The sequence below is a fragment of the Mycteria americana genome, chromosome 7, assembly GCF_035582795.1.
Source record: "Mycteria americana isolate JAX WOST 10 ecotype Jacksonville Zoo and Gardens chromosome 7, USCA_MyAme_1.0, whole genome shotgun sequence".
Lineage (NCBI taxonomy): Eukaryota > Metazoa > Chordata > Aves > Ciconiiformes > Ciconiidae > Mycteria > Mycteria americana.
In genome coordinates, this window is record NC_134371.1 from 56,276,369 (window position 1) to 56,299,649 (window position 23,281).

The window sequence follows — 23,281 nt, forward strand, 5'->3', positions numbered from 1 at the left end:
ATTACGAGTCAGGTCTTTAGGTCTCAGTCAAAGACTTTAAATGTGTGACTCTCTTCACGTGAAATTTATATCAAGCTAGGATCTTGCATCATACTCAGGTGCACTTTGCTACATTTTTTGTATAGACAGCAATATTGACAGAGGAAGTGTAATGATTCTCAATTTCACTCATGGTATGCCAGGTAAAGAGACTGTCTCCTGGCCAGCTGCTCACAGTCCTAGAGCAATTATAACAGTTCATAATGATCAATAATTGATGTATTTCAAACTGTTCTTAGTGCCATTTAGCAGTTAGGAAATATTTCCAGGTTGTTTCAGGGATTTCAGATAGACCCATTTAATTCTGGGTTGCTGCTAGAGATTTCAGCATATCCCATGCTCAGATGTAGTATTTCTAGTGGAGATGATGAAAACATTCCACTTTAAAATAGGATATTTCTGCATTTTGGCTATTACTGGGTAATCTGAACCACATTAAAGTACAATATATGTTTTATACAGAATTTGATTGACTTGCTTGTCTCAAGAAGAGTAAATATTTATACATCTTTTGAAATCTTTTCATGGACAATGAAGAAAATGGTTGTTCCAAACTGCAGGATGAAAAATGAGAAAAAAAAAAATGAAATAAAATAACAGAAAGGTCAAATTTAAATGTATCTAAAAAGAAGTCAAAATAAACTTTAGCAGCCATTTATGGCTACTGGATGTAAGTGATAAAGATGGCAAAGCATAGGATACATTGGTAGATGCTGGAGAATAATTTTGCCCTGTAAATACTCACCTGTGTGCAACTGGAATTACACTCGTTTCCTGACACAGCATCTTGAGCATCATCCTGAGTAGATATAGCAAACAGCTTCTATCTAAAGTTTAATCAAAAGCATGCTATGTATTACCAAGGCTTAAACATCTGGAAATATCTGCTGTCTCCTGTATGCTGTATCACAAATTTTATTCCAGGAGCTTACAGGGCACTGGAGAAGTCACCTGAGAGCGGAGCCAACATTTGCTGGACACAGCTACAGTATTTCTATGGACCTTAGTGGGCACCACATCTGCTTGCAAAGAAGCCAGCTGCTGCTGGCTACATTGCTTAGAAACCTGGTAGCTGAGACTTTCTGGAGGTGGGAGCATGGGTGAAGAAATCATGGTGGTAGCTTTATCTACAAGTTGGAGCTAACGGTACACGCTGAGACTCCCTATGAAGTATCTTGTGAAGAAGACACATTGGCTGATGGTGGTAAAACAGTTGAACTGGAAGGCAGTAAAAAAGTACAGGGCATTACTATCTTGCCCAACTTCTAGAGAGTTTTACTGAGCTTCTGCAGCAGTTCAAAACTCTTATTGTAGACCTAGGCAAAGAACCCCATTAGTGTTTGGAAAGAATATCTGTCCTTGAAATATTTTTTCATTTTGTTTGACAAATGTAATCCTCCTGCACTGCTTTGTTGTAATGCACAAATGAAACTGATGAAGCACAAGGCGGCTCTTTTCATTCGGAAACATGGAAAAAAATAGTCTTTCAGACAGCATAGTCAAAACCCATATTCAAAGGACAAATAAAACCAAGAAACAGAAAAGGTTAAAATGGAGTTAAAACCTAGCAGGAAAATTCAGCATCTCTACCTTTAGGACATGTATTAAATATATATGATATTCAAATGCATTTTTTTTAAAGGCTTATACTAACTGTATGTGGGGATGGTTTGTTGTTTGTTTGGTTGGTTTTTTTTTAGAGTGGAAGCATTTGTAAACAAAATCCCAGACTCAGCAGAAACATCCATCTGGATCCCATGCTGCACAAAGCAGAAGCTGGATGTTCATGGTTGTGTAGGTTTCCGCAGAACAGAAGACAATGCCAGACAGCAACTGTGTTCCTGAATTCGCCTTCTCCAATTAGGCATTTGCTTCTAAACACAATTGTCAAGCTGTAATAAAAGGAGAAAAATAAGAGCTTTTAAACAATGCAGTACAGCCGTGTAAAGGTTTTCTTTTACTTACAGAACCTTGCCCTCAAATCCTCCTAGGTAAGGAAAAGAAACCAGGACACCTGGAGTTTCTAGCTGCTTCTCAGAATAACCAGTTGTGTAATTTTTCTACCATGCAAGCCATTTTTTAATTTGTGCCTCTGTTCCCCAAGTTGTAACATTCTTACATAACATTTGTGACAGATCTGATGGGTTTCATTAGCTTTGTGTTCTCATGTGCTGAAAAGTTTAGAGAGTTAGACTTGAACAACAGAGAACAGGCACAAGAGCAACAAGCTCTAACCATACCCAGCAAGAACAGGATGCAGCAGTAAATGGAGCTCTTCCATGACCCTAAAGAAGTACAGACCAATTAAAAGGAAATTATAACTTCAAACTGAGCGACACTCATTCTTTGCACATCTCTTGCAATGGAAAGAATGAGTGTAGCTTGGGACCTTGCCATTCTGTCACCCTCTAGGAAGAAAAAAAAGAAGGCACAAAATTATGTAAAGGTAAGTCAAATATCAGGTGCAGGACTGAGAAAGAGCACGGTGATATTTTTTCAGAAAGGCACTTGTAGCAGAGGAGAAGCCAGACTGCAGTTCATTCGCTTTGCCTTGTGCTGCTCACTTCCATGGCTTGTAACGGTAGAAGAATTCATTCCACCAGGCACACATCCTACTACATGCAACTTCTCACAATATCCTCACTGCAGCCACCTGAGGAATAAGTAACAACTTACTTGAACATGGAACAATTGTAAATTAACATATAGTAGCCAAGCACAGCAGTAACACACTAATAACTATCTGTTTCCCTGCCCCAGTTACTGAATTCCTGAGGGCGAGCAAAATAGCTTACAGCTGATGGAGGTCTGAAGGCTGCATATGAATCATTCCCTGTCTCTTGAGCATCCTGAGTCATCTTCATTGTGAACAAAACAATGTTATTTATTTATTGCCCATCACTGTAGCATCTGGGTGCCGTGCAGAGTTTAAAATCAATATGCTGGCAGGCAGAGCAGTACAGCACAGGCTCTAGACTATGTCAGATGGTTGTTAGATGTCATTGTTGTTAGCACCAGCTTTTTTTGCTTTGTTTTGTCTTTTCCTTCTGCTGCTGTCACTCTGGCAGTTGCAGTAAGTTGCTGAATTTGTCCTTGCTTTCCCATTGTTTGAGATTCTGGATGAAGTCAGTGACTATGCAGAGCTGAGAGCTCAGACTTTGCAGATAAGCAGAAAGCAAGAGCTGGGGAAAATGGTATGGGATTTGTTGGTAGCATAGCTCCGAATGCTGTCATCTACCATTTTCATATCATCAAAGCCAGTTTCTAGTTTCTTTTGTTTCTAGGTGTGTCATTCACATGTATTTTAATGGGAACTGAGTTTTCAGACTGATTTACAAAGCATTTACCTTTCACCAGATAATCCTGTTATGCATTTAGTCATTCACATGATTATGTGAGTAGTTAGAGAGCTGCTTTTTCTCTAAACAAATCCGTCTGCATTTCCTTTGGCAATGCTTCTCTCCTATGTAAACAAAGCAAGCCATGTAGAGAACACTTTACTTACTAAAAAAGGGAACACACCATACCAAGAATGACTTTCAGGACTTTTTTCGCAATTTGACATCTTATTAATTCTTATTTGTCGGATTTAAGCTTCTCAGCCTTCAGATTTCAAGACAGTTGAGATATATACTTCAAGGTAGAGGTGTCTTTAAAAAAACGTACTAAATATCTGCAAAAAACAGGCAGCAAAGAACAATAGGAGAGTAACCTTTACACTATTTCTAATAGTTCTTGCTTCTAGCAAGTCTGAAACTTAATAATCTCACCAACTTTCAGTAGCTCACATACTTGGGGTATCTGAATTTTGGAGTGCTCTGCATGAATATTTATGATTTGTTTCCAGAACTGCTCAATCCTGCTGAGCTTAATGGAAATCCGTAAGTATTACATTCAAACATGTCAACAGATATCCCAGTTAATCACACATGCACACATTAAAAAATTCAATACACTCCAGACTGGAGGATACTCAAAAAATTTGGATGTAAAGTCATCCAGTCCTCAGAAGAGACACTGACAACCCACAAATATGAGACCATTGGAAATGCTGTATATGCGAGTAATGATTCCCCACATAGAAAATGCAAGAAATCTTACTGACTATTCTCTGTGATTTTGAAGTCTGGAAATCAACCAACTATTTAAAACCGTTGAGCAAAACCAAAATTTCAACAACAAAAGAAAGAATCCTGTGAGATTCACAATGGGAATTTTTTGCATTTTTTTCTTTTAATTTTCTTTTCTCCTTACTTCCTGGCTTTAAACAGCATGGGCCTCATTCTCATATGATTTATTACAAAAACCTAAGAGCCAAAGTGTTATTCTGGTTATCTTGGTTAAGAGCTTTAAAAGGGCACCCAGAAAAATCACAGCTGGAGGTGCCCTGAAATTCCTGTGGAGAAATGGCAGCAATTTGGAAAGGGACTGCATTGGCAGATAGCTCCATTAAATCTCTAATTTCTGTTCCCCCATGAATACATCATTGTTTTACTTCTCCCACAGAGGGGAGTACAGGGCCCTAGTTGTAGGATTTATTTGTTTTAACAATGGCTTCTGTCCGCATTTAATTACATTAGCACACAAAATGTACTATCACCTGAAGCAACTGTCACCCTATCTGTTGGTCCTAAAGGCAATATAGGGATAACTGGTTGGAAATAAATTTTTCTGTAACAAGCTATCAGGCAAGGACATGAGAAATGGGGATTTCTCAAGAATACAGTTTCATTATACCGTCTTTCCCATCCTTTCATCAATGTGTCTCACATGAAGGTAAAACAATGCATAGAGAACACATCACCTGAATATAATTTCAGAAGAGCCTTCTGACTTACAACCAGCTGTTTCACACAGTGAGTTCTCACTTATTGTCAGGCATCAAAGCAAGGGTGACCCTAATGCCAGATGAGTAATGTCAGCAAGAAAAGCTTTGTCAGTATGTCAAAAAATTAAGCCATTCAAACTTCCATCAAGGTAGATGGGGGGGAGGAATTATCTGATCTGCTTAAGGTGCAACCACTCCATGTTTCTGCACTCCAAAGGTTGCCTAAGAAACTGGGGGAAATGGAACAAATTAGAAAGCATGGTAACAGAATATGTATGTAAAGAAAGAATAAGCTACATTTTCCTTAATGATTCCCACCAACTCTATCAGCGTTCCCTTTCTACACACAGCAGAGCATTGTTCCTCTGCACATCTCCTTCCACCAGCTCCCTCCTTCCTATCCAGGTGCTTGCTGCTTGGACCAGCGGTGACCAACACAGTTCAAGGGCTTCTGTGCAGCTGGGGATCCAGTTGGCAGAGGGTTGCATGGATTGCTGCTACCATATCATCCAGCTTCAAAGTTCATTAAGGAGCTGTGCAGACACAAAATCTCTAGAATATTCTCATTTCTGCTGCTCTCTCAGAAGAGAGCAAGAGATAATGGGAGAGAGAAACCCATTATCTCTTGGGCTGAAGTGGGTCTAAATCGCTCCTCCCCCAGTCCAAAAAGGAAAAAAAAAAAAAAAAGGAATCAAAGATGCTTAGGGTCCTTCTGCAGAATCTGACCATTTCAAAATGACCACTTCATCATCTCCTTCAGCCTCTGTAGTGCTCCAAGGGAACATTATCCCCAAAATCCAAGTACAATTAGATGATGCCACCAGAGGACTGTGCCTGGGCATGTGCAGCTCACCATGGCTATGCCTTGCTGTCAGCCGTTCACACTGTAACCCGTACGACACAGCTGTAGTAAGGTTTAAGGTCAGTCAGTCCTTGAAACCTACCCTGAAGATAGGATCCAAAAAGAGCCAGCCATCCTGGGCAAGCTTCAGTTCCTTGCATGTGGTGGATGGATCAACAGAGACAGAGGAAAAGCTCAGGATGAGTACCTAATATCTGAGCCCCAGTAAGGAATTACGTCCCAGATGACCTCTCATCCAGATGTCTCTCTGCAAGGGCTGTCCTCTGTGCTCCTACAAAGTCAACCATCACCCGCCGTTCAAGCTAGAGGCAAGAATTTACACAGCCAATTTCTTTGCAGCCTTTCAGCTATGATTCAATGCCTCCTAAATGAGACATATGCCCAATAAATGCCTGATACTTTGGACCAAACAGCAACTGGCCAGGAAGCTTTCTGACAACAGTTCATGGTCACAATTCACAATTCAATTTAAAGGCAATCTTGCAATGGAAGTTTAACCTATAGCTATGCTTTGTCCTTCTCAATAGGAGGAAGGCTGAATTCTCTCCCATTCAAGCCACTAGCAAAATTCAGAAGAAATCTGAGAGATTATATATTATTTACTGGAGTGTCATTTTTCTTCTCTTTAATGCACCTTGAATTTTTTCTTGACTATTTTTACATCATATTTTGAGTATAAAAACACCACAGTGCACAGAAAAAAATTTACAGATACTGCAATTTAAATTTTTCTATTAAATTACTGTAGTTTCAGATCTATATCACATTCTATTATATACACAGTAGCAGACAAAAATTGAACCCAGTGATTCTGTGTAGTCTTCAGCCACCTAGAAAAAGTAGTAGGTGACTTGAACCAACAATTCAAAATTTATTTCCGTTCAGTTTCAAGTTCAGGTTAAGGAAGCCTCCTCTTAGGGTCATCACAAAGTAAATTTTATTCTTTCTGAGAAAAGAACTTCCTGTGCATGTTAAAATATGCCAAACCTCTAGTAACTCATATATCCTGTTCTCGCAGTTTGAGGAAATTTTTCCTTACTGTCGTTTAGGAATGTGTTTTCTTTCAATTGTTTAATTATATTCAGAGGAACCACATTTTGGCAATTTTAATTCCCTGGTTGCTCAAGTAATTTCTTATAGGGCATACCAAAGGAGAGGAAAAAATAAAAATTTAAAAAACCGCAAGACACACCATTACCTGACAGAAGTTAACGCATAGAAAAGGGAAATAATTGCTGCTGCGCATGCGCATAAGTTAACTCAACCAAAGGCACAGACAGGGAAGTTAATGTAATGAGACATTATTAAAAAAGGCAGATGGTCCTCAAAAGCTTACAGACAGTTGGCAGCTCTTACTGATCTGAGGTGAGTCTTCAAATGAAGCTTTACTGGGCAGTTTCTTGGTGAAAAATTTCTAAGGGCCAGAGAAGGTAAGGCTTTTATGCCGATTTGTGAAGGTAAACCAATGATCGGCCAGAAGAGTAATTTTCCAATCATATGAAACATGCTGAAGTATCCTAAGAAGAGACAAAGAGGCAAAATAATTGTATTATTTTGCAGAACAATATTTTAATGTTTTGGGTTGATCTAAAATTTTCAGTTTCATTTTCATCTATTTGTACTTGGTAATAGATTCTATTCCTCTTAACTGACAAAAGCAAATCTAGAATTTCCATTTAAAAAAATGTTAAAAAGGTGGCAAGCAGCTACATTTCAAACTGTGAGTGCCACTGGATTTTTAATTGCATGTAAATAAATGCAAAAATACCTCATTATCTGCACCTCCGAATAGAGCGTGCAGTTTCTGGGGTTGCATATGTATGGCAACTGCACACGGAAATGATCAAAGAGCTCAACAGCTCTAAGGGAGGGTGCTCAATTACTCACTGAAAAAGTGCGATGTAAATTGGGCTGCATGAGCCCCATGTACCAAGAGCTTGGCTCAGAGCACATCTCCTGTTCAGCACTGTTTGTACTGAAACATAATTAGTTTGTTATATTGTTCATCTTCTAAACACTGTGTGTCCGTTACGGAGTTATGCCCTCTACACTCAATGTTCTCTTATCTGTTGTGCTCTTGTTCTTTATTACCGTGTCCTGAGCACTCTATTCCATCTGTCAACACCAAATATTATTTGTGTTATGTAAACCATAAAAGCAGGTTCAGTCCTTTCTGCAGTCACTGTCTGTATTCACCCCGTGATCCATGGATCCACTCAGAAGTGCATTACTACTGAATAGGTTAGCGGTTTGTGCTGTAGCACATCTGGATGGATATCTCAGTATGTAATTTGCAAACATACATGATGATAAGTTATGTAAGATAAATACTTTTTTTAAAAAGGAATTTAAAGGAAGGGTATTCAAATGAAAAAATTTGAATATAAACAGGCTATTTACATTCTAGCCATTAGTGGACAAGTAAAAAAATTTAAGGATATGGTGCTGGAAGTGTTTTATACATAGAATTTTAGTATTTTATGTAAAATATCATGTTATTATAGGATGTCGCTTTAAATTGCTTAGAAAGTTTAAATCTTTTTTTAAAAAAAATTCACTGAGTAATTTCAAAATTATTGTCCTTTGCTTTGCTTTCATATCAAAAAGACAAGTTTGACATAGTAACACATTAAAAACTTGATGCACAGCTTAGTAATGTGAAGGAAAGCATGCTTAGGAGTTTGTAATTCTTCTTTATCTTTAATACTATAGATCTGAAGGTGCCCGATCACCTAAAACAAAACCTCAGCAAACAAAATAGAGTAGCGGGTATAGAAAAAAAGTAATATAAGGTCACATTTCCACTTGATTTATTCAGACTATCTTTAAAGTCACTTGACTTTCAGTTAACAAGAGTAGGCAGTGTATAGTCACTTAATTTTGCATAGGAACTAAGTAGATTAGCATTGGCAGTATTTGATCGTGAAATCAAGTGATGAAATAACATTAGCCTTTGTTATGTGTTCTTAAAGAAGCATAGTGGAAAACAGGTAGTTTAGCAACAATGCAAATGCTGCCAGACAAGAACCCAGGTAAAAATTTCAATAGTGCATCATCAGGCTTTGTAATACAAGGACTGTGCGATCTGGGAAGAGTAGCTAGTATTAGAAAGAAACAGTAAGTAAAGGTATATATCCCTATATAAGACTGTTCTGCAGCATATGTTTAGACATCTGCAAATAAAAGCCAAACAGTCATGAAAAGTTGCTGCAAGGATATTTATGAAGTTTGCCTCGAGCTGGTTCCTCAGTAATTGAGGTGACAAAGGCAACTCAGAAAGCAATGAAAAAGGCAATGAGTGCATTTTAAAAGTGTATTAAAATTAAAATGATTAATTAAAAACCTGAGGCTTCTCTGTACACTTCCTAATTCAGTCAGAAGAATTTATAATAAAAGGCAATCTTCTGTATTACCATTCCCTGGCAGTTAAAGGTTGCAAATAACACTGTGATACTATTGTCCATCCTCTGCTTCATTTTTCATTATTATTTCAGTTGAAACACACACGTCATTACTATATGCAGTAATAATAAAAAGATGTCTCTAAATTGTAAGATAAGTTTCCCTTTAATAGAAAAATTCCATCTTCAACTCTAGCAAACCACACTACAAAGGCCAGCTGCCCTGCAGCACCCTCTCCAGCCAGTCAGCAGGTCTTGCTCCTACTCATGCTCGGTGGTTATTGATTAAGCTTTTTTTTTTTAATCTGACAAAAAGACCACTCCAGCACTCAGCAGGCATCCCCCCAAAATCGCTTCTGTTAGGAGAAAGGGACCGAGCTTCGCTTTTTGTGCTAATCCTCTTCCACCGCTGCGTCACCACGTCCAGGTTGCTCTAAGATCAGCGTGCGCCAGGTCTCCCACGGGCAGAGGCTGCTACACCGCACCACCAAGCCCTTCCTCAGGGCTGGTTCCCCAAATTCTGGCACTACCTTGGCGCAAGTGCTGACTACTACGCAAGTGCTGACCACAAACCAGTGCTGACTACTACGGTGGCCAGAGAATTAGACACAGCCGAGCTGAATATACCTGAGATGCCTGCAAAGATAGCTGCCAGAAGAAAAAAAAAAAATAAATCTACAGCTGAGGATCCAGAAGAGGACCTGTACTAACAGTACCCTGTGACTCCCAGTACTACTAGGACCAGTGTGGTATATCTGACAGGATGCCTACAGCATTATACTGCACTGCCAGCCACTCTCAATCTATGAGGACTTCTCCGCCACGAGTACCAACTCACAGTCAAACTTTTCCATTTGGACAGACCTTCAAAAGGAATTAAATCCAGAGACTATGCAGGATGAACAATTACAGATTTCTTGGCTATTCACACTATTCTGCATCCAGGAATTCTCTGTAGGAATAGATGATTTAAAACAGTGTTTTCATAAATAACACTGAACACAACAAGGAAAGCAAAACAAAACCACAAGATGGATAGAAATCCTTTGCTAGCTTAAAAATGCATGTGTCCCAGATTGATTGGTTAAAGCTTCTTTTTCTTAGCTTCTGGTGTATTTTTCAATGACAAAGCATCAGTCTTTTTGTGTTATAAGCGGGATTGTCAGCAGGAGAAGCCAACCTCCGATTCATTCTTCTAATCAGTTTTAGACGGAGTACATTTCTGTAGCATGTTCTAACAGCTTTGAGTACAGCTGGCTAAATGCCAGGATGCTTGCTAATGAAAATTAATTTCATACTGTATTCTGTAGTTATAGCATCATTTCACTTGGAGAAAATATTTTCGATGAAGATATCAACTTCTACAGAATCTTTTCAAGCACAGTTTCAGCAACTGCATTTCAGTGGTCTGTTGTTTTTCTTTCTTGACTTGAGGAGATACGTTCTCTCCTAGCTTTCAGTGCTGGACTATGGGACCTGCAATATTTCTCCAAGTGCTCAGACCATTTTTTCCAGAAAGGCATACCTTCAACCCAAATGGGCTAAGCAAATTTTGAACGTAAGTTTCTTTAGCTGCACCAGTTCATGCAGCACCTACTCCTAATCACGCCAGAGCAGAAAAGCAGTGCAAATGCAGAGAGCTGAGCAGCATAGTTGGGGCTGCACCAAACCATTACAGAATCAGTCTAGTGAAGAAGCTAAAGGTGAGTTTATACTTTATTTCAGACCCAGCCAGGCCAGTATGAGAGAGAACTACCCCAGCTGCCTGTTGAGGCAGTGGGTTCTGCAGTGGGGGAGAAGCTTGCCTCCAGTTTACCTCCATGATTAGTGTCAAGCAAAATCAGCAGTGGTTAGAGTTATCTTGGCATGTTCACTTTAATAAGATAAGAGAGCAATTACATTACCTGCTTGACTGACAGAGAAGTCGAATCAAGAATGAAGAGTTAGGGGCCAGAAAGTTCTTTCATTGGCACAACTGGACCAAGAAAAGATTATCTTATGCAGGAGTAAAGATGCCCTTGATCCTTCAGCATTCTTCCTTTTGAGTTAGATCAGAAATCTCATTTAAGCTTAACATTTACAACTTTACCACTATTCAAACTGAAGTCTGAAATCCACTGCCTGAAGTCAAGTAGTAGGCTGCACGTGTATCACAAGTGGAACTAGGGTTCAACAAGCAGATGAGGCTGTGTCAGCCCTGGAAATTGCGTTTGTTCTGCCCGTGACAAATATGGAATTAGTGAAGTAGCAATGGACAACCCAACCATATATAAATGTATTTATAATATATGTAAATATATTACAAATATTTATGTGTGCACAGTTATTATTTTGATAACACATTTTTTATCATAAAGATCCTTTTTAAAAATGCCTTTTTGGCCAACTTTCAAACTCTGTTGTATGGTAAATAATTCATCATTTCTTTTTATCAACTATATTAATTTAAATTTATTTTTATAAATAGCTCTCTAATATATTACTAACCTACTACTTAGCTGGTAATAAGAGAACACTGTGTTCTGTAGCCCTGTCCCACAGAGTAAAATGAACTTTAAATATGAAAAAAGTTGAAAATAGTGAATGCGAGCCAAGAAAAGTATTGCTGCTATGGCGAGAAATACAGACATATCCTTTTGCTTTTTAAAATCCTTTGTCTCAAACTTAAAATATATTGGAAAATGGAATATGCTAAACTAATGAAGAATTCACAGAGAAAGGCCAAATGAAAGAAGCAATTCTTTCTATTCCCAGAAGGGACTGGGTATGAGACAAAACTGGATGTAGAAAGAAATTTAGGTGGGACATACAGCAGGAGAATTCATATGCATTTAAAACAAAGTTTGGGGGTAGCCTGTATTTTCAAAAAGAGGAAGAATAATTTATCTTCTCATTTATTCCTTGCTAAGAATTAGGGTAATCAGAGTAATAACTACACATTTTTACTAGAAGCAAAGAATAGGTATTGTGTGCAAAAGGGACAATGTCCTGGAGACTTTTGTACCATGGGTGACAGCATTAAAAAAAGATTGCCCAAGCCTGTGGTTGCAAAGCAAACTTCCAAAATGCAAATAATAACGTGGACCTGAAGCAATGATTCAGGACCAGTTCCTCATATCAGTCTCAGGAGAGAAATTGTTTCTTTCTTACTGAGTAAAACGTACATAAAAGGAGAGGAACAACCCCTTTGTGTCTGTCTGTCCTGCCTACTGTGACTGGAATCCCACGACGGTGTCAAGAGTAGATGGAGCTCAGTTTGTTTGGAGCAGGAGAGTACAGTTTGGTTTTGTTATTTCAAAGTTGGTGCATGGCCAGAGCAGTAGAAAATTGCATTGTCCCTACCTGTCATGTGTTTATACTGAGTCTAGGACTAGGGATCAGGTGAGTTTTGGCCTAATACCTCAAATCACAAAAGCATAACCCTTTTAATTCAGTTGGTGACTGGTACCTTTTATCACAGCAAGTGAGTGTCCATCCTTGCTTGAAACTTTAAGTGATTAACATAGTTTTAAGCATATTTCAAAATGGCAGAAATAAGATGGAGTGCTATGATGATTATGGAAAGAAGCCACTGACTGGATGCAAAAAAGGGCATCACACCATCATTCCAAAATATTAGCATAAAACCTACACAGCAATGAAATATAATTCAAGCCATGTGAAATCACAGGAACAAGCCACAATAGATCATACACCATATAAAAAACTTCAAACCATTCTATTGGCTTCATCGCCACTCAGAAAAACATAGCTGACTCTCTTAGAATTGCTTAAACTGTCACATCCCTGAAGATGTAGCCACAGACATCAACATGTGCTGGCAACTCTTAGACAATATAAGCTTCCCGAGAGTATTGAATCCGTAACCTTGGTACTGACACGTGGCAAAACGTGGGTTACCACACCTCTGCTCTCATTTTGTAAGCTGTGCTAATTAGATGAAACTGCTTTGTGTTCACAAAGCCTTTTTACCTCACACCATTGTTTTACTGGGTAGGCAGCTCCTCAGATTGATTACCTGTGGTTACACTGCCTGAAACATCAGGTAATCCTTCCTTTTTGCCTGTAACAGATCCCAAGTATAGTCCTGGTATTAACAACATTGTGCCTGCTAACAGCCGTGAGGACAGCATTTGCAGGATGAGTAAGGACATTGGAAAATGACCAAGTTGTTTACTGTTGTATCTCAACAAGGACTTGTTGGCTTTATTTTGGTTGTAAAAAAAAAAAAAAAAAAAAGAGTTGCCTGATCCAAACATGAGATGTCACTATTTTATTTTATGCACAAGCTGTGGATGCCAGCAAATCAAAGAGGTTTGCATGACCCCAACCAGAACTACCATCTGATCAGAGCAGCTTAGTCCTTCTGGACAACTTACTTCCCAACACTTGGCGCAAAGACAACAAAAGATAAGGATTTTACACACCACATATTAGCCATATTAACAAGTCTTTTAAGTAACAGATTCAGCTTCCACCTGCAAATGATATTCTGGAAATGGAACAGGTGCAGTTTTACCACTTTATAATGTCTCTGGGAGAAGGACAATAATAGAGACAGTTGCTTTGTGCAGATGCCACCTCCTGTAATAGAAGGACAATGACGGGATGGTAATCACTAGGCTAATGTATGTTCCATGAAGTCCGTCAACAGCTAAACAGCTACCAGCACGGGCGTCTTTAGGAGGCACTGCACTGGTTTCTGGAACGGGCGCTAACATCCACACATAGCTTTATTAACAAATGGAGCTACATATAAACTGTGGAGTGAATTCAACAACTGAGAACACTGTCCTCAGAGTAACATGAAATATTATGTATTTCAGCTTTCTAGCAATATCATTCAACATTTCTCATTCTTTCCTCACCTTTGCAGTTGATCCTTTAAATCTCTGGACAATTTGCCTGTCTAGGTACAAATCAGATTACATCTCACTTCCATGTTACATTCCCATCCCCTATCCAAAGGAAAATATTCATCTCTAATTCAAAACCACAAATATTTCTTTTAGCATTTAAAACTTTTAGAGAAACATCTGCCTTTGATGCCTAAAAATTCATGCCATAACACAGTGCCCACCTATTCACAACAAAGACAATTGTCGTCTGAAAAGAAACCCTGCAAAACTGACACTTAGAAAATACCAAATAATATTAACTTCTGCTGCTACTGGGTCAATGAGTTGCAGAAAAACAATGCTTGCTTAAGGTCATAAACTTCAGCACGATCCCAGCAATCATCCCGGAGGCACTGTGACTCAGAGATGCGTCTATGCCTCAAATCACCTCTTTGGCTTCCTTTTGCTCAGGCATGTGGCCATTTACTTTTAGCCCATCACTATCATCCTGCGTTTTCTCAGCTCTTTGATCTGTAAATTGAAAGACAGGGGTCAATTCAGCTTACATCCTAGAAAGGCAGCCGTGTTCTTTAACCCATACATCATCACCTTATTAAAAGATTTAATAGTATAAAAACTAAATCTTATCAAGAGCCCACTGAGTTTAACAAGACTATAGCTATTGGTTTATCTGGATCTTGGGTGCAGCTCCGAGATCTGTGGAACTCCCCAGTATACCAACTCAGTACTACATGTGGGAGAATATAAAGTCAGTGCAATTACTGCGGGGTCCAGAAACCAATGAGTAAGTCTTTTCAGGAGGGAGCAACGCTATGGGAGCTGTTCCACAGCCCAGGGTGGGATTGGTTCTGTAAGGCTGATAGAGGTTAAACACACTAAAAACTTCACTTGCTCATTAAAATAAGCATCTGTGACTGGGAGTGCTCACAGCAAGTAGAAAAATCATGCATCCTTACCACACAGATACTTTTCAGAGAGATTGAAAAATTATGGAGTCCATACTCTTTCTACTTCTACCCTTACACAGCAGTACTCTACAATGCTTTCCCATGTCTGGGAAAATCCATACCTACTATAGCAACAGACACATATCTTGTGATTCTTGCTATCCTCACAGACTTTCTTTCTTTTGTCTCTGACAAAAGGCTTTTTTTGACCAATGTGAATGACAATTTAAATGGTCCGGTCAGCTGATTTGCCACTATTTCAATTTCTGTCCTCATACCAATGAATGAAAACCGGTGGTGTTCCTTCTCAGAGGTTCATACAATTTTTCTGTTTCCCAGTGTAAGTTAGGCAGTAGGTTATGTAACACAAATTAATCTTTCAGAAGTGCAACTTTCAATACAGTCAGAGGTTTGAAACTACAAGATAAGAATGCCAGATCAAACTATAAGTTACTACACAGCCTTAGCGAGCTGTACACGGTTTAGATCTATGCACAGGCAACCATAAGTAATTTGAAGCTGGATCCATTTCCCTATTTTGTAAGCCTAGAAGATCTTTTCAAGAATTGTAATCTGACTTTGGAAATAATTAAAAAAAAAAAGTCCACCTTCTTGCTTCATTAAAAACATTTTGACACAGTTGTTCATAATAAAATATAAATAGTATTCTCATGGCATATTAGACATTAAAGCTAGCATTAAAGTCTCCAACCAAAATCTCTGCGTTCCCAACAGATTAAACTACATTATGTTGCACAGTCTTTGTAATGAAATTGTATTGAATAATTCTACTGTTCACCAGTTATCAGCATTTCTTATAAGCATGGTGTTTGCGTCTACTGAAACTCCCTCAGTGTAGACTATACCCTGTAGCCAGGCATCTCCACCTGAAATTCCAATTAGAAAAAATAAAATAAAAGGGAGTTTACAGATCTGGATTCTGACAGACCGAGGACAGAAGCTGTGGGGACTCTATGGAAAGTTTTCGACCAGCTGCTTTCTTTCTCAGACCAAGGAAGTTCCAAATCTCCATTTCCCGTTGTCAGTGGGTCACTCCTGCTGTTATTTCAATGAACATATCCTACATGACTATTGGAAATACTGTATGCCAGGTTTCCTAAGTAATTCCTGAAGCCTCATTCTCATTTCTTCCTCAGTCCCTCCCTTTTCTCCACACAGTAAGGGAAGTGCTTAGCCTCTTTTGGGTTATGATTCATGTTTATATTATTGCATATTGCAATAACTTTTTTCTTTTTTCTAAGTATAGTGGCTCCTTGAAGCCATAGTAAAAATATACCTCATCACTGGTCTAAAGCATTCCCCACAAAAGCTAAGTGCGGTCTCTTATGGTCTCTCACAACTTCCTACTACTTCTTCATTTTGCCATCAAGTTCATTAATGACTCAACAATGATTTCTGTGGCACTCCTTGAATTGTGTCCTCCCCCCTCTTTTCTTCTTCAAAATGTCATTCTCTGCAAATTTTAGAGACTACATTTCGCCCTCCTTGACACTTTTGATGCCATGGACAACGGAAAAAATCCTTTATGGAAGCTTTGTCACCACTTGTATTTCATAGCTTGATCTTCTCCTGTTTCTGCTCTTCCTTTTGTTCCATCAGTTATTCTTTCCATAGATCTTTCTCATTTCAATCCCTTTTGATTTGAGATCTTGGCAAATCATTCAAACTTCAAGCTGGTATCTTCTCTTCCCACCTCCTGTCCTGCCCCCACCCCAATTCTGCACTAAGAGTAACAGCAGAATAAAGCAACTAGGTAACGCGCTAATGTTAGGAATAATTAAAAGCCATGAAGAGGTTTCGGTTGGCTTTCTTCCCGATTTTTAACAGTAAATCAGTACATTTTAATTATGAAAATGATATATTGCCTGTTTTTAAGAGAAGTGCTTAGCTAAAATAAAACCATAGCCACAAGGATATTAATACAACAATTTGACTATGCACAACATATTTGTTATTCACAAAATTGTCATACCATAAAAAATGCAGTGGATGAATAAATACAAGAAATTCTAATATCTTCTGTATGGTAACACAGGTACTAAGAATTATTTGATCATTATGTATAATAAAAGTATAATATATTCAACATCTTTATTTTTCTTTCTAAAGATTACCTTTTTCTGTAAACTGTTGGAAAACTGACTTAGACTAGAAAATGAAGACCAGCATCATATTAAGATGAAAGCACAGAGCCTTCTTAGTTGTATTAATAGTTATTTTACAACAGTGCTTTGAAACTTCAGTTTTGGCAGAGCTCTCTGACTACCTCAATACCAATAAATAAAACAGGTCAGGAAAGAGGATTAAGCCCTCACCCGCGAACACTCATACTCTTGCATTCCTAGCATGCTCCCTGACAGAGTTTTGACCTTCACAAATTAGCACCTTCCCAGACAGTGCATGAGCGCAAGACCAGCCCCAGCCCACCTCCAGGACCACTCCCAATATGCAGTTTGGGTGCTGCCACCCTGTTTTGAGAAGGAAGTCAAATTAAAAACGTGGCATGATCTGTGCCACTCCAGTTGGTCTCAGAGAATGGCCTAATTTTCCTTTTTGGAGAGATAGTCTGTTGCGGTAGGTAAGATACACGCACAGACCAAGAGATCGCTAGGAGAGTTTACAACTTCAATACACAAACCTCAGAATTAATTAGAAAGAAGAAGTATAACCCTGTATTTTAATGATCTCCTACTTTCTGGTCCAATGTTTTAATGGCAGAACCATCTTCTTTGATTTGTCTAATACTTTCCATTGCTTGCAACTCTGCCAGTGTACAAGATTTTCCAATTTTTATGTTTGACTCAGGCTTTTATACATTTTATGTATATCTACATGCCTATACACACACATATGCATGTATTTCCATTATATGTAATATATTCATGCTTGATCCTAGCACAAATCAAAAAAACAATCCATGAAATCAAGGTCATTGCAAAACATCATTGAAATAAATAGAGGTACGATACCCAGAACCAAATCTCATACTTGGTGTGATGTAGATTCAGCGGCGAGGGTTTGATTTTGCTTTCTGTGCTACTGAAATACAAATAAAACAAAGTCCTGGAAAGAACTTCATCTCATTCGATTGTATCTGTAATTAATACATTTTTAACATTTAACATTTTTCAACCTTAACGAGGACATCTTAGGTAAGAAAGACAGGGAATACATAATCAGAAGTCTCAACAGCTCTCCTCATATGAGATGAGCTGTAATTAAAGAATGTTTTGTATAAACTGAACTAAATTTAAAGAGCAATATTCTATTGCCAAGACTTTGATATAAAAGGTATGGCTTTGAATTTGCCATCAGCCATTACCTTGCATATCTGCACAAGGAGAAACTCGGTCATTAAGATCTATTTGATCTGTTTTTGTAGGAAATTGTTAAAACATGAATTTCTGTGGTTTTTAATCCACTCTAGGACATATCATTCTTTAGATATGGCCCAGTTATTACCATGCCTGCCTCAGAGCATTCCTTTATATGTAATTTTTTTTAAGGTCACCAACCTTATATCACAGAATTATTTTAACATGTAGTATTATTGTAGAAATTTTGCTAGGAAAAATAACTGTATAGGACTGCCTTCCTCTATAGCAGCAGAGGGAAATACATTTAGCAGAAGCCATGACTTTTAAACAGAAATGCATAGCAATGGACATTTAACAAAACTAATTATTAATTATTTAGCAGCAAGGGACTACCAAACGGAGTGTGTAAATTTACACTATCTAATAGAGAATTATCAAGGTTTCAAATTTAGCATTACTGTAAAAAAAAATTATGAAAATAACTGGGTTTTTTGGTTCACTGGCTAAAGCAAGAGAAAAAAGCTATTTTTCATAATCAGTCTGATTATAAAAACAAATTATTCTGAGGTTAATCAAAACATTTAATTCTGTCCAAAGTGTTTCTTTTTCTTGCGTTTAAGCCAGTATTAAGCTTTGCAGTTTTTCAGATAGTATGTCATTTCAAAATCAATAAATACTGAAACATTTTGACACATCTTAGCTAGGGTTTCTTCCCACACACACTCTGAAGAAAACTATTCATAACATTCAACCCCAAACTGTAAATAACTGTGAATCATACAAAACTGTGACAATTCAAAGAATCTGGGAAATTCCTGACAGGGCTGGAAGGTTAAATGGTGACATGGGTTTATTAACAGTGGAGCGTTTCAGAGAGAAACTTCTAAATTGAAGGAAATAGAGAAAATTTTAGGAGCAGTGACCTGTGCCCATGTCTCCCACTACCAGGTGGTACCTTAACCACTAAACTATAATTTATGCTTCCTTGCTACATTAATCTCAATTTTTTTTCCAAAAAGTAGCTCATCTTTATAGAAAAACCAACTTTCTTAGAACTTTTTCCTGTGAAGCTGTTGGTTCAATTCCCTTTAGTCAAGAGAAAGAACTAAATCTAGACTTCTTATTTTTTTTACTAGCTGCTTGGCACTGTCCTGAAGTACCTTTTCAGTATCAGCAGTAGCAGGATGCACTATACATACTCAGAAGAGGCAAGTAATTCAAATAAATAGCACTTGCATGCTGTTTTTAAGTAGCTGGCATTACAGAACAGCACTTTGTTGCAATCCTGCGCAATCTTTTCATGCAGGATATTTTCAAACAAAGACTGTAATTAAGAAAGCCTCAGAAGTTATGCTCGCTTTCATCAGTTGAGAACTTCACCTATATAGCTGGTTTATGTTGCAAGATGTAATAATAATAGCCTTAAATTAAGTCAGAAGCAGGTTAAAGTGAAATATCAGACTGTACACAGAATATTGACAGAATATATTTATTACCACAGATTGGAAGTCTAGACAGCCGTAAAGATAGATTAAAATAGTACCTCTCTCAAAGAATAAAAATAACAGTGTGGTCATAAAACCTATGCAAGCAATGAACAAGAGTCTCTGAACAAGTTACAGAAGGTAGCAACCAATGAATTTCACAGGAACTGCAAAAAAGAACAAGATTTCAAACCACTATAATCACTAAAAGTAACGAAATAAAGAATTGCAACTATATTCTCTTCTCAAGCAAAATTGCCACTTAAATCAGTGGAAACTTTAGGGAAAAACTTGAAGTACTGGAACAAACCAAGTACATATTTTTGAAAAGCTCTTTGAGAAAGCAAGAAGAAATTATTTGCTTTTTTCAAGGTACCAACAAAATCCTTACACAGAATTGTTTTGAAAGCTCAAATTACTTTTTTTTTTTACCTCTTTACACAGTTTGCATAAGGACTTAGCAAAATGAAGGCCATAATGACTAATTAAGCGAAGATGGAAGAATAAAAACAGGCCTCAAAAACCTCTTCTTCCTCAGTCTAAATAGTATTTTAAAATAAGGACTCACATCTGAATTCAAGTGTTGTTAAGGTAAAGTGAGGGCATTCCCTTGAAGCAGAGCTCTAAAATAAATTTAGCCCTGAAAAAGGGTTGTGAAAGTAAATTGAGTATTTCTGTGGAATCCAGGCTGCTGGATGGTGAGTGCAGGGACAGCAGGCAGCTGGTGCTGGGACGCTTCTCCAGCTCTACACCCAAGTCAGCCCCGTGGCTCGGTAGCCTCAGATAACCCATCTCATCATTACTAGGGGGAGGCAAAGCAAAGGTTTCCATCCATCTTTTGAGGAAGGTGACTGTTATCAAGCTGTGCCAGAAGCAGAGAATTAACTATAGGCAGTTACATATTCAGCCCTACTTTAAGCCGCTCCCCCAGCTAGGCCTGCAGCAGGAGATCTCATCTCATCCCCAGACTAACCAGCTGTGCTTCTTTCAGTCTCCATGCTGGAAATTTCAAGTTTTTAAGCTGTACAGACTATAAAAAGCAAACTGTTTGCCATACATGGCTAAGGGAGTCTACAGAAAGGGGCACTCTCCTCCCTCCTTTTATTTTCTTGATTCACAGGCAACTCCAGTGATGACTAACACAGTTATTTCGATTCTGTCCTAAAGAGTGCAGTTATTTACATTGCTCTTTATCCACTCACTCCAACAATAGTCATGGTAGAATTCCCACTTTAATACAGACAGACAAGTGCCCTGCATGTTGTCTCTCTTTTTCCTTTATGGCTTGACTTTCAAGAGAATCACTAGGGTCTTAAGACTGCAAAAGGACAGGCCAGCACAATAATTTGTTGTTAATAGTTTTGTTCCAAATTCCTATTCTTGACACAAAGCAGCAAAATGAAATCTAGATGCCTGGCACTAATTTTCTATTGAATACCCAGGAAACCTAACACAGAAAAATGTAATTCTCTGGTATCTTGCTGACCTCTCCATATGTCTTCCCCAAGATTGAACCATCGCCACAAACCTCAGTAAATCCAAAGCTAAATAACTGCAAACAATAATAAATTCAAGCAATTAAAGGGGACCCTGTAAATTCAACACATACAGATATGAAAATAGGGGATTTACGTTTATGCGTATATTAAAGAAAAAGCAGAAGAGAAAATCCTGCAAGAGTAAAGCAAGGTGGTTAGGATATGTAATTCAGAGAATCCACCTCTAACTTGCTGCTAGTCATAGCCTAACGTCAAAACACGCTCCAACTTTTATTTTACACATGGCACAATTATCTCGTGTAACTAACCTCTGTAAGGCATCATAAATATAAAGAGATGAGTAAGGCACACCAGTACTTTAGTAAGGTACATGAAGTGAAAGTTTCAAGAACAGCCAATGCCAAAGAGAATAAAAAGATTTCAAAGTCATCCCTAAGTCTTCAAGGCATACCTTGAATGAACTGTCCGATGCGCAGCACTTGACTCTTACAGGATCTCAGTGTGATGAAACCATGATTGTTCATCTGCTTCAATAAGTCATTTTTTTATTGAAGTCTTTCCTACTTTTCCATTAAAATCCCCATGGAAAAAAACTGTAAAAGTGTTTAAAAACTCACTTATCTTCAAGCTATTAAAATTAGTTCCTTATATGCCTGAGGTTAAACATGTACAAAATATTTGCAGGATTAGGGATTTAGAGAACCGCTGGGTAGCTATAAAAATTGTTTTAGCACTTAGTGAAAAATGAGCTTTAACAAGGTGAAAAGGAACAATCTAGATAATGGCTTGCTTTTTTGAAATAAGAGATGATAATTCCCACTATCATTTTATGAGGCAACGATCTGATTTTTGAGAGCATGGGCTTGACATTCTAAATCTGCTTCATAAAGCCTCACTGCTACAGCTGAGAATTTACTTTCACTTCTTTTCCATTCCCATGCTTTTTAAAAAGAAGCAATTCTTACTTTACTGAAATGGCTACAATATAAAAACAAAAATGTTTATCTATTAGACCATGTTACTAGCAAGTCATTTTTTCTCTTTTAATTTTTCCATGGAGCTGCAGTTTGATGGAGGCAGAATTTTTCTCCTGGGACATTTCAGGAGTATCAGTGGAAAGAATTACTGAATTCTTCAAGGACTTAATAAATGCTTTGTGAATTCAGTTTTTAAATGGTGACCTGTCCAAACCATCTGCTCCAGCTGAGACAAATGGCATGTTCTTGGGCTAGTTATGAACATTCAAAATTACATTTGAACTCCATTATAATCACCCAATATTTGAGCTGTAAAATTCATAGTCTCATTCTCATTACTTACCATGAACAAATCTTTCATCAATCCATTACATTAAATGGATACATCTCACGTGGAGATATTTTAATCACAAACAGTTGTGAAACAATACACACAGTACGTAAGTCCATAAATGAATAAAAGGTATTTGTACCAATTTTAAAAAATTAAATATCCGATAGCTTTGTATAGACACATACGTTACACAAGTATAGCTACAATTAAAACACACTTCTGTAGTCAATGCTTAAAAAACAAACAAACAAACAAAAAAACCCCCAGTCAAGTATCTGTCTATGGAGCTAGCTAAAACAATTGAGGATATTGGCCCAAGCTAGTCTCCCACCTAGCACCTCCTGACCTGCAATAGCAGGCTGGGTGAGCATTTCTTATCTGCCTCCTTGCAAAGACACCACAGCTTAAACAACCTTCAGCTGAAATTTAAAGGCTGATGAAGGGAAGCTTAAGCAAAGCCAACTAAATTTGCACACCAACAGGTGAGAAGCTTTCACACAATCCCCTTGCTGAGGTCCAGTTAATAAGTGTGGTGATCTTCATCTGGTCATTTTAGACCGTGGCAGATGCTTCTAAGCAATTGCTTTTTGTAGTTCCCCTTTACAAACTTGCACCAAAATACTGTAACTACAGCAGTTATAATTTATACATTCTATTTTTCCAATGCAAGTCTGCAGATAAACATTTAGTTCAGATGAACCTTTTCCAGTCCT

At 37.9% G+C, this 23,281-nt stretch overlaps 2 long non-coding RNA genes across 2 annotated transcripts in view; both read right to left on the reverse strand.

Moving 5' to 3' along the window:
- The window catches only part of LOC142412757 (uncharacterized), a 54,842-nt gene that overhangs the window by 10,696 nt on the left and 20,865 nt on the right, over nucleotides 1–23,281 (reverse strand). The gene's annotated exons all lie outside the window — the stretch shown is intronic.
- On the reverse strand, nucleotides 51–21,775 carry LOC142412758 (uncharacterized). The gene is made up of 8 exons (XR_012776605.1): nucleotides 21,709–21,775; nucleotides 7,086–7,246; nucleotides 4,844–5,097; nucleotides 3,810–3,898; nucleotides 3,567–3,712; nucleotides 2,604–2,692; nucleotides 2,280–2,447; nucleotides 51–1,931 (listed from the first exon to the last, which is right to left on the reverse strand). It is a non-coding gene; the product is annotated as an uncharacterized LOC142412758 (long non-coding RNA).